Source organism: Schistocerca piceifrons, chromosome 1 (assembly GCF_021461385.2).
Source record: "Schistocerca piceifrons isolate TAMUIC-IGC-003096 chromosome 1, iqSchPice1.1, whole genome shotgun sequence".
NCBI classification, from domain to species: Eukaryota; Metazoa; Arthropoda; class Insecta; order Orthoptera; family Acrididae; genus Schistocerca; species Schistocerca piceifrons.
In genome coordinates, this window is record NC_060138.1 from 1,097,005,391 (window position 1) to 1,097,018,701 (window position 13,311).

A 13,311-nucleotide genomic window follows, 5' to 3' on the forward strand; every position below is an offset into this window, starting at 1 on the left:
CAAAGGGTATTATTGTTGCTAAGGTGAGATTGTATTGTATGTATTGCATATTAACTGGGGACCTAGAAACGACAGAGAGGCTCCGTCCCCGCCGCAGCCGCAGTGGTCCACAACCCCACGACGACTACCGCAGTCCACTTCACACCTCCGGCGCCCACATCGAACCTAGGGTTATTGTGCGGTTCGTCCCCCGGTGGACTACCCAGGGAACGTCTCACACCAGACGAGTGCAACACCTATGTTTGCGTTGTAGAGTAATGGTGGTGTACGCGTAGGTGGACAACTTGTTTGCGCAGCAATCGCCGACATAGTGTAACTGAGGCAGAACAAAAGGGAACCAGCCCGCATTCGCCGAGGCAGATGGAAAACCGCCTAAAAACCATCCACAGACTGGCCGGCTCACCGGACCTCGACACAAGTCCGCCGGGCGGATTCGTGCTGGGGACCAGGCGCTCCTTCTCAATCCGGAAAGCCGTGCGTGAGACCGCTCGGCTAACCGGGCGGGCTGCTAAGGTGATATACTATTCTAGAATAGAGCATCTTCCCAAAAATTTTGGAAAATGATGTCAGCAGTGAAACGGCTCGATGTTATTGACATCTCCCTTATCACCTTTCTTAAAGAGGGGTTTAACAATGGCATATTTCAGTCTCTCTGGAAAATTTCCTTGAGACAGTGATATATTACATATTTCGGATAAGCCCGGGTTTATTATATGGGAAGAAATCTTTAGTACTCTACTGGAAACACCACGAAAACCAAATGAGTTTTTATTCTTGAGAGAATGTATAATTTTCTTAGCTTCAGAAGGAGAAGTTGGCGATACATTCATATGATTGAATGGTATGGGAGTTACTTTTTCAGCACAGTGTTACGGTTGTTCCTCTTGAACTGTTTGTCCCTGTGCTTTCTACTGTATTTAAGAATCGATTATTAAATACATTTGATACCCGTTATTCATCATTTGTAGTTCTTCCGATTATTTCAGTAGTGATGATATGCTGTTCTATGTCTGGTGTCCTGTCTCTCGTTTCACTGCCTTCCATACAGCCTTAAGTGTATTACCGACATCACTGATTGGTTGTTCTTCCCAGAAGTCACATTTCTCTTTTCGTTTCAATAGTTAACTTAATTACTTGATGTTAAATCTTTGGTTTATTAGAATCGCAGACAGTTATAGTGCGAGTATTTTGTAATGAACGAGAAGTCTGTAATCGCAGATTCCAGGAGAGAACAAGTACGCCCTCCTGCTCCTCCCCCCCCCCCCTCGCCTCCCCATTCTAATGGGGTGTAGGTGGTTCTAATCCCTACAGAAATCTTCGTGGACACGGTCGCAGATCAACAAATCTTCTTCGCAATAAGATGAATGGTATAGGAACGCATAGAAGACAAACACAAACAAAATTTATTTTTATATATTACATTTATCCGAATAGGAAAACCTCCGGCTAATATATATACATATAGGGGTCAAAAAAATGTATCCACTGTTTAAAAGTCCATAACTTGCAAACTAATTGACGGAGTTGTCTCATTTTTGGTGAAAGTGTAGCTTGAAGTCCAACTTAAAGATATCACTGTAGGTGTTCGAAATGGTCACCATTAACATCCACACACAAACGATGCCACCGAACTGCAGCACGAGCTACTGACTGCAAAGTGTTCAGCTGGTTGTTTGCACATGGATGTAAGACGGATTCTCGAAGTTCATCCAATGTGCGTGGCTTTTGTTAATAAACGACGTCCCTTAGAGTTCCCCACAGGTAAAAGTACAGAGGAGTTAGGTCTGGGGAACGTGGTGGATACCCCACAGCACCTCTACGGCCTATCCACCTTCCTGGTAGATTTTCGTCGAGATACGACCTAACACGATTTTGGTAGTGGGCTGGGGCACCATCTTGTTGAAAGTAAACTCTTCCGTCTCCATACAAGTCTCGGATGGCAGGTAAAATGGATGTCTGAAGTTTCTGAGGGTACAGCTCACCGGTAACTGTGCCGTCAAACAAGAATGGCCCAATCGAGCCCCGGTAAGACAACCCACACCACACATTTACTTCTGGCAAATTCACGGCTTTGTCTACATGGACATTCGGATTTTCGGCGGCCCAGTAGATGCAAGTTTGGCGATTTACTGTACCATTGAGTTTGAACTGTGCCTCATCAGACCACACAATCATCTCTGCAAACTCTTCATTGTTGCTCACCATGTTAGTAAACCACTCGCAGTACTCCATTCTACCATCTGGGTCGTCCTCGCTCATTGCGTGTAGCAATCGTGGGATGTAGCACTTCCACTTTTCTGTCTTCAAAATTCGCCAAACACTCGAGCGACTCACTCCAGTTTCACGGGCATACTGCCTCACAGACTTATGTGTTGAGTAAGTGAATTGTTGTAACACACGACGGGAGTTAGCTGGTCTTGTTATTGTTACAGGTCGTCCACATCGTCGTTTGTGTACATCTTTAACACAGCCTTCGGCTTCAAATTTGTCTCGAATGCGACGAATCGTTAAACGCGTCGGTGGCTCTGTTTGATACTCATTTCGCCATTGCCGTTGAACCTCATTAATTTTTTCGTACTTAAAATACCACTACAAAACTGACTTCCTTTCATCGAATGTAAACCTTGCGCCAGCCATGTTTACTCGAGTAACTAGGTGCAACTAAGAACAAAACACTGACTATCTGGCGACTGTCATCTGACAAAACAAAACAACGCAATACAACGCTTGTGTGGCGATTGCCGAACTACAAGCTATTATACTACCACAGATGAGACAACTCCGTCAATTAGGTTGCCAGTTATGGACTTTTAAACAGTGGATACATTTTTTGGCCCCCTCTGTACATTGAAAGAATGAGATCAGCCAGGTTAACCAGACAGGTTGTGGAATTCTATCAAATCCTCAATAAAGCTAAAATTAAAATCATAAAATGGATAGGTGCAATGAAAGAAGACCTGAACGAAGGAAGAATAGCAGAGTTTGATGTGCCAGACAGAAAAAAATTCAGGTAGAAAATGGACGACTGGACAGTTGGGCGGTCGAAGAACCCAAGAAGATATGAACAGCATCGTGTCATAAGCATAAAGAGCCCGTTCTGGGGCCGGCCGGAGTGGCCGTGCGGTTCTAGGCGCTACAGTCTGGAGCCGAGCAACCGCTACGGTCGCAGGTTCGAATCCTGCCTCGGGCATTGATGTGTGTGATGTCCTTAGGTTAGTTAGGTTTAATTACTTCTAAGTTCTAGGCGACTGATGACCTCAGAAGTTAAGTCGCACAGTGCTCAGAGCGAAGCCCGTTCTGGGCATCAAGGAAATCCAAAACATAAAAACCCCTTTAATGCTGTTTGTTTTATATTATGTGGTCCAGCAGGGCACGAGCGTGAATAAATATTTTGATTATTTTATCGTTGTTATTGTTTATTGATGGTGACAGCAACTTGTATTGGAGGGGTGGGTTAGAGGTAATATCAGACTATGCCCTTCTCCCCTCCGCACCGTCAGAACCGAACCCTGTAGTAACGTCAATAGTCAGAGCTGATATTTGAAGGAGAGAAGAAAACACACTTGTAAACTGAGGCCCAGCAATTTACGTGTGACACAGATCCAGTGCGCGCTCACTTTTAAAAGCTGTTCACGTGCTACTGTCGTCAGCATCTACGAAAAGAGGTAGAAAGACAGTGAAACTACTACTAGGCCCTAAATGGTCGGACGTGCACGACTCTTCACGGAACTTGAGATTCGAAGGCTTGTCTGCTCTGTAAAGTAGGATACATGGTGATCTATCGTATCTCTGCCAAAAGAGCACAGTGCTGGTGAACGCAAGAGTGTCCCGGAGCGCACCGTTCATCGTACATTGTTGAACATGGAGCTCCGCAGCAGACCACCCCTAAATGTTCACATGTTGACCCAACGACATTGTCAAAATTACAATTGCAGTGGGCACGGGGCCATCGGGATTTGACCGTCCATCAATGCAAACATGTAGGCTATTCGGATGAATCATATTTTGTTACACTTGCGTGGGACCTGTGGTAGTAATCGAAGACACGCCGACAGCTGCGGGCCACCTGCATCCATTCATGCTTGATGTCATCCCTGACGGTGATGTCATCTTTCAGCAGTATAACTGTCCATGTCTTGGAGCCATAAGAGTGCTACAGTGGTTTGAGCAGCGTTATACGGAACTCACGTTGATGTACCGCCGACCAAATTCACCTGATGTGAATCATGTGGAAACCATCTGGATCCCTTTCGGATGTCATTACCGCGTACCCAAATCAGCGGCCCGTTATTTACACCAATTACATGATCTGTGAATAGACATCTAATGCCACATACTTCCACAAACCTGACAACAAACTGTCAGATCCGTGATATGCAAAATAGTGATGTATTTCTCTCTAAAGATGGACAAACAAGCTATTAAGCAGGTCGTTATAATATTTTCGTTCATCAGTGTATAATCATGAAGTTGACTCATATTATTTACCATTTTTGGCGTAGAGTGACATGTGTTCCTGAACGAATCTTCAAAATATGTTGGGTAGATGTATCCACCTGTCCGCTTCTCGTCCCTAGACTTCAAAATTCCCACGAACAGGAGCGCTTTAGTTGTCACTCTGTTGTACAGTACATTGCGCTAGAGCAGTAAGGAGGTAGTCCTGATTCAGAATCTTAAAAAATCAATTTTTTTAGTTAAAATGTTCTCTGGGATGGCTATTCAACTGTAGTATTCACCCCAGCTAGGAACTCCGTTATCGAGTTACAATGCGATTTTTGAAAAAGTTGTATGCGAAAACAGTACACAGCGAGAAGAAAGTGGTTGACATCTCAGCCACAATGACAGCCTATAATTTCAACGACAGCCTGAGAGGCAGTAGTTGCACTATAATGGTGCTAGAACTTGAGACCAGACCAGCGTGTTACGGCTTCTACACGAAAGCGGACGAAAAACGTCTGGAGAGATCAGAGTAGCGGATGGCAGAAGCTGCCAAAGAGGACTACGGCACCAGCATGGCTATGAAGGAGATAGAGTATGACCTCCTTTCGATCTGGAAGGATTGCTGTATATTTTCCAGAGGTCGCTGACTATAGGTATGTTTAACTCAACAGCCGGCCCCTATGACCAAACAGTTCTAGGCGCTTCATTCTATACCCGCGCGCCTGATACGGTCGCAAGTTCGAATCCCGCCTCGGGCATGGCTGTGTATGATGTCCTTAGGTTGGTTAGGTTTAAGTAGTTCGAAGTTTCAGGAGACTAATGACCTCAGATGTTAAGTCACATAGTGCTCAGAGCCATTTGAACCATTTAACTCAACAACCCGAAATTTTGAACGCGTTTTTCTCGAAGCTGTATTTTGAAATTGGAGGGAAACATAAGTTTAGAACGGTACCTACGATTTTGATCACAATTTGATGCCGGCATTCTAAATTGAATTCTTTGTCAACATTCATAATCGTTTTGTGATACCTTCAACAATCTATTTTCGGTGCACGCTTTTGTCTCGAGTGTTTGGGCCAAATAAATGACCTTTTTTTAGTACATCACTATTTTGTTAGTATTTAAATTTTTAAAAATGGATGCCCATAGAAAATATATTGAAAATGAGCTATACAAAACACTTTTGTTACAGGTCCAATACGTGGAATGCGGAAATTTCTGCCGATAAGCAACGCTCCGGCTGCAAGGGGTCCTTCCAACTGGTGCAGCAGTTGCAAGGAGTGCCCGATGTGGACACAAAACTGATTTCTTAAAAAAGGAAGTCTAGGGAATAACATTATATCAACAGACTTGAACAAACAAGACTGCTGCAACTGTTAGAATTCTTTACTAGAGAGTATGCGACCGGTTTCGCAAATTAAATTTGCATCTTCAGATGCTTCAAGTCAAAAGAGTAAAGATTCTATTTAAACCGGAAAAAGCCATTCCCAGCATTTAATCCAGATGTTTAAACTTCTGACTCATGAATGTGCCAGCATCTATGATAAAATGTATTGGGGGCTAAGGTCACCCCCAACCTCAATTGTAGACAGCCTCGGGAGGAAGTCAGAAGTTTGAATACCTGGATTAAATGTTTGGAATAGCTTTATCCGGTTGAAATAGAACCCTTAATCTTTGGACCTGAAGCACCTGAATATGCAAATTTAATTTGGTAAATCGGTCATGTTCTTCAAAAAAGAGTTCTAAAAGTTGCAGCTGTCTTGTTTATTCAAACCATTGAATTTTTCAGCCGTGGTTGCCCTACATATAAAATAATAGACACATCAAAACAGTTTTGTATCAACCCGGTTCCCAGAACTCTTGAAGATAGACGTTGACTCTGGGTATTGTATCACAGACACAGTCCCTTTGACCGTTCAGAGATGTAAACAAACATCCATGAGCAGTGCCTATTTGACGCAGGGGGTCCGACAGCCGATCAGTTTCAGTCATTCCACCAGGAAGGAGATACACGGCTCGTGTTGTCTGTAGCTTAACCGTCCCTAGACAGCCAATACCGTGGTTCGATCGCGTCCGCAATGTTACTTTGTGCCAGGAAGGGCTCTTAATAACAGAAGTGTCCAGGCGTCTCGGAGTGAACCAAAGCGATTTTGTTTTGACATGGAGGAGATACAAAGAGACAGGAAGTGTCGATGACATAGCTCGCTCAGACCGCCCAAGGGCTACTACTGTAGTGGATGACCGCTACTTACGGATTATGGCTCGGAGAAAACCTGACAGCAAAGTCACCATGTTGAATAATGCTTTTCGTGCAGCCACAGGACGTCGTGTTATGACTCAAGCTATGCGCAATAGGCTGCATGATGCGCTGCTTCACCCCCGACGAGGTCCATCTTTGCAACCACGACACCATGCAGAGCGGTACAGATGGGCATAATGGCGAGGCATTCGTCTTCATGGAAGCAATTAGCGCCCCCATCGTGCACTTCGTGTGAATGACTTCCTTCAGGATAACGACATCGCTTGACTAGAGTGGCCAGCATGTTTTCCAGACATGAACCCTATCGAACATGCCTGGGATGAACTGAAAAGGGCTGTTTATGGACGAGGTGATCCACAACCACTCTGAGGATGTACGCCGAATCGCTGTTGAGGAGTAGGACAATCTGGACCAACAGTGCCTTGATGAACTTATGGATAGTATGCCACGACGAATACAGGCATCCATCAATGCAAGAAGACGTGCTACTGGGTATTATAGGTAACAGTGTGTACAGAAATCTGGACCAACACCTCTGAAGGTCTCGCTGCATAGCGGTACAACATGCAATGTGTGGTCTTCATGAGCAATAAAAAGGACGGAAATGATGTTTATGTTGATCTCTATTCCAATTTTCTGTACAGTTTCCGAAACTGATGTGTGTATATCAATAGATTTAGCATTAAACTTTATTTTACTAGAAAAAATGGAAAGAAATTATGTGCTTTTCATGCGTTCAAAAAGGGCTATCCTCTTAAGCGGCTGTAGTGTGGCGGGGCGAGTGACAAACAACCGATGTGCGCGAAGTTTAAAAGCAGTACTTCCTGATCGCATCTGCATAGTGTCAGAGTTATGGTCCAAATTTTCGCGCGGTATTGATTGCTGGTGTTGATTGCAAGTATGCGTTTTCCCCCTCAAAACATGAGATCAAAGTGGTGACGTTTCCGTGTAAGTTTACCAATTTCAATCGTCCTTATTCTTAAAAGGATTGCTTCTGTAACATGATTCTGTTGCGCTGGTATTAATCATTTTATATATGAAGTGTCCGTTCTCGTGGACAAAACGGGCGACCAGTTGATCACTTCAGTGCAGATGCGCACCAGGCTCGAACTCTTATGGGGAATCGGAGAAATGCTGCTAGTAATGAGGAATGTGGGTAAGGGTCACTACAACAGTAGTGTGCGGATACGTTGAGAGTTTGTGGGTCTGACGGGAGGCATACTAGGTAGTCTGTGCAGTTAGGACGATCGCCGAGTCTGGACGTCGCTTCTGCCTAGTAATTAGTAGTACCGGGTTGGATTCCCAGTCCGATACAAATTTTCAACTTCCCTCCTTGATTTAACTCAATATTCACTGGCAGCTGATGTCATTAATCTCTTTGTGTCTTAGAACGTATTATAAGGGGCGATCAAAAAGACTGCCTTTGAAGGCCCTACAGTTCGTAATCGGTATGCTAATCAGACAAATCGCCATAAGAACTGAGGCAACCATCGCACCGACGCACCAGGTATAGTGCGCGCAAAATGCGGTCGGTGGCCACCAGATGTGCAGTTGGCTGGAGAAGCGTGGGGTGAGCGGCAGTGGTAGGGGTTCGCTCATTGTGCTGTATAGGAAACGCCATTGTAAATTAAAGCCTACACTCAGGTTTTTGGTAAATATGAAGCGAGGCCCCTCCACGCCCACACTTGCGTGGCGATCATGCAAAAAGATTTGTCACCTCTTCTTTCATGGTATCCAAAAAGAATTCCGCCAAAAACGCAGCGATTTTTTTGGCATGGTTTTTTAACCATTTGTAGCTTTCAGAGAAAAGTTACGAGTGGGGAATGTTGACTAAAACCTATACATTTATCTTCTTGCCATGTTAAAATTCGTTTCTTGCCAAAACTCAATGGAGTTTACACAGTCTTACCTCATTAACATGTTGTGCAGACGCAATTGCGAGAGAATTCTGAAACAACAGTTTATTAAGTGACGAACTGAGGAAATGTAGGGTCAGCATCTTATGAAAGAGGACATCCTCGGTACAAAACAAACGTGTAATGACTTCACTTATGTTGTTCCAAAATCCATAATTTTTCTAGTGTCACCAGCTATTGATAACCCTTAAAAATTACATTCTTTCATCGGAGAAGTCTGTAGTTAATGCAATAACTCAGTAGATAATGAAATTTTGCATAATAACCATATAGAAAAACACTGACCTCTGTGTGTGCTATCATCTGCCAAAATCTCATTTCGGTGTCTCAAACTGTTTATGAAATATGAGGAATATTGTGGATATTTAACTTTGGCTTTATCGCTGCCGCTGTGCGCTCGCAACTGAGTGGGCTACATCAGATCAATTTTTTCGAGATTGGTTACAGATAGAGACCTTCAACCAAGTCTAAGGTTCAAAAGGCTCTGAGCACTATGGGACCAAACTTCTGAGGTCATCAGTCCGCTGGGAACTTAGAACTACTTAAACCTAACTAACCTAAGGACATCACACACATCCATGCCCGAGGCAGGATTCGAACCTGCGACCGTAGCGGTCGCGCGGTTCCAGACTGTAGTGCATAGAACCGCTCGGCCACCACGGCCGGCCAAGTCTAAGGAAAAATTCGGTATGTTAGCTAAATTTCATACGCAGCAAAGTATTATGTAATATGCACCTGACGGAAAATCATAGCGACCCCTATTTTTCATTGCAAACTTTTTCGAATTCCGCGAAGTGTCTTACTTCCACGTAAATGTCCCAGTAATGATGGGCACATCGTAATGAATCTGGCACATAAAGCTACAAGTAAAGAAAAAAAGAAATGTTTTTCGAATAGTTTCAGTAAAATGTTTTGAGAAAGACTGCGTTGCGTGCAGGGCGGCTCTGTCATCGCCGACCGGCCGAAAGGTGGCAAATGCTTGTCGGCCTCCCCTCCTGAACAAACGAATGAACTTCCCCAGCTCTTTGGACGAAAACTGGTTACGGCACATCGGCCACCTTATCTGCGAGAGCGTCCTGAAGACTGCGTGAAGAAGTCCGTAACTGTCTGTTGCACATACGCGTCGGACAGTAATCGTCGACCCTTCAGGACATTTTTAAACAGCCGATGCTGTGGTAATTGGACAGGGAGAGATCAGGACTATAGCAGACCCGCCAGGGTAGCCGAGAGCGCTAACGCACGCCGGCACGGTAGCTCAGCGTGTTCGGTCAGAGGGTTACATGCCCTCTGTAATAAAAAAAACTGAGTTAATCGATCAACAACGAACTTCAATGGATGTCTTACGACGTCCGCCCCGAGCAGATACAACGAACAAAAGCGAACAAAATGAGATTTTTTTAAAAAAAAAAAAAAAAAAAAAAAAAAAAAAAAAAAAAAAAAACGCGCTGCTTCCTGATTCGGGTAGGCGCGCCGGCCCCGGATCGAATCCGCCCGGCAGATTAACGACGACGGCCGGTGTGCCGTCCAGCCTCGATGTGGTTTTTAGGTCGTTTTCCACGTCCCGCTACGTGAATACCGGGCTGGTCCCCACGTTCCGCCTCAGTTGCACGCGTCGCAGGCATTTCAAACACGTCCGCATTATTTCAGGATTTACACTAGACGCAGACAGTAGGGGTACACTGATTCCGTCCTGAGGGGTACGGGGCGGCGGCAGGAAGGGCATCCGGCCATCCCTAACCCTTAACATTGTCAAATCCGTTGTAAGCACGGCGACACTGCGATCGCTGCGGGACTGTGGCGTAAGCGAAAGAAAAAAGACCAGGACTATCGGGCCGGTTCTCGAGTGTCTCCCACGTGAGTTGGCGTAACTTCATGATTTGTGCGTTACGGGAACGATTTGCTGTCGAATCCCGAACAGTACTAAACTTGGTGCACCGTTCCACAACGGTGGTTTTCGGCAGACATGCTGCCTCATTCTCCAATGGATGTCTACCAGCGTTCGTCCTTTGGCAGCCAAGAAAACAATAACAGCACGTTAGTCTTCGTTGGATGCATTTGATAATAACGCTGCCATTGTTCACTTTTCCACATTTACCGTACGCACGTCGGAAAGACACGAACGCCATACTACTCTCTTATCTACACGTCGGTGGTTATACAGGGTGGTCCACTGATAGTGACCGGGCCAAATATCTGACGAAATAAGCGTCAAACGATAAAACTACATACAACGAAACTTGTCTAGCTTGAAGGGGGAAGCCAGATGGCGCTATGGTTGGCCCGTTAGATGGCGCTGCATTGGTCAAATGGATATCAACTGCGTTTTTTAAAAATAGGAACCCCCATTTTATTATATATTCGTGTAGTAAGTAAAGAAATATGAATGTTTTAGTTGGACCACTTTTTTCGCTTTGTGGTAGACTGCGCTGTAATAGTCACAAACGTATAAGTACGTGGTATCACGTAACATTCCGCCAGTGCGAAAGGTATTAGCTTCGTGATACATTACCCGTGTTAAAATGGAGCGTTTACCCATTGCGGAAAGGTCGATATCGTGATGATGTATGGCTATTGTGACGGGCGTGTGCTATGTATGCTGCTCGGTATCCTGGACGACGTCATCCAAGTGTCCGGATCGTTCGCCAGATACTTACGTTATTTAAGGAAACAGGAAGTGCTCAGCCACATGTGAAAGGTCAACCACGACTGCAACAAATGATGATGCCCAAGTAGGTGTTTTAGCTGCTGTCGCGGCTAATCAGCACATCAGTAGCAGACAAGTTACGAGAGAATCGGGAATCTCAAAAACGTTGGTGTTGAGAATGCTACATCAACGTCGATTGCAGCCGTACCATATTTATATGCGCCAGAAATTCCATGGCGACGACTTTGAACGTCGTGTACGGTTCTGCCACTGGGCACAAGAGAAATGACGGGACGATGACAGATTTTTTGCACGCGTTCTATATAGCGACGAAGCGTCATTCACTAACAGCGGAATTGTAAACCGGCATAATATGCACTATTGGGCAACGTAAAATCCACGATGGCTGCGACAAGTGGAACATCAGCGACCTTAGCGGGTTAATGTATGGTGCGGCATTAAGGGCGGAAGGATAATTGGCCCCCATTTTATCGATGGCAATCTAAATGGTGCAATGTGTGCTGATTTCCTACATAATGTTCTACCGATCTTACTACAAGATGTTTCACTGCATGACAGAATGGCGATGTACTTCCAACATGATGGATGTCCAGCACATAGCTCGAGTGTGGTTGAAGGGGTATTTAATAGCATATTTCATGACAGGTGGATTGCTCGTCGAAGCACCATCCATGTCCCCCACGTTCACCGGATGTGACGTCCCCAGATTTCTTTCTGTAGGGAAAGTTGACGGATATTTGCTATCGTGATCCACCGACAACGCCTGACAACATGCATCAGCGCATTGTCAATGCCTGTGCGAACATTACGGAAGGCGAACTACTCGCTGTTGAGAGGACTGTCGTTACACGTATTTCCAAATGCATTGAGGTTGACGGACATCATTTTGAGCATTTATTCCATTAATGTGTTATTTATAGGTAATCACGCTGTAACAGCACGCGTTCTCAGAAATGTTAAGTTCAGAAAGGTACATGTATCACACTGGAACAACCGAAATAAAATATTCAAACGTACCTACGTTCTGTATTTTAATTTAAAAAACCTACCTGTTACCAACTGTTCGTCTAAAATTGTGAACCATATGTTTGTGATTATTACAGCGCCATTTATCAGAAAGTGAAAAAAGTGGTTCTACTTCTTTACGTACTACACGAATATCTAATAAAAAATAGGGGTTCATATTTTTAAAAAAACGCAGTTGATATCCGTTTGAACTATGGCAGCGCCATCTAGCGGGCCAACCATAGCGCCATCTGGTTTCTCCTTTCAAGCTAGACAAGTTTCGTTTTTAGTAGTTTTTTTAGTTTGACGCTTATTTCCTGAGATATTTGGCCCGGTCACGATCAATGGACCAACCTGCATACGCGCATCTGAGTCGCTTATGTATGCTGCACCAACGCCCTCGCACAGAAACTTTTTGATCGCTTCTCGTTAGTAGCAGTGATTTTACACTACTGACCATTAAAATTGCTACACCAAGAAGAAATGCAGATGATAAACGGATATTCATTGGACAAATATATTATATTAGAACTTACATGTGATTACATTTAAACGCAATTCAGGTGCATAGATACTGAGAAATCAGTACCCAGAACAACCACCTCTGACCGTAATAACGGCCTTGATACGCTTGGGCATTGAGTTAAACGGAGCTTGGATGGCGTGTACAGTGCCCATGCAGCTTCAACACGATACCACAGTTCATCAAGAGTAGTGACTGGAGTATTGTGGCGAGCCAGTTGCTCAGCCACCATTGACCAGACGTTTTCAATTGGTGCGAGATCTTGAGAACGTGCTGGCCAGGGCAACAGTCGAACATTTTCTGTATCCAAAAAGGCCCGCACAGGACTTGCAACATGCGGTCGTGCATTATCCTGCTGAAATGTAGGGTTTCGCAGGGATCGAATGAAGGTTAGAGCCACTGGTCGTAACACATCTGAAATGTAACGTGCATAGTGCTGTCAATGCGATCAAGAGGTGACCGAGACGTGAAACCAACGGCACCCCATACCATCACGCCGGGT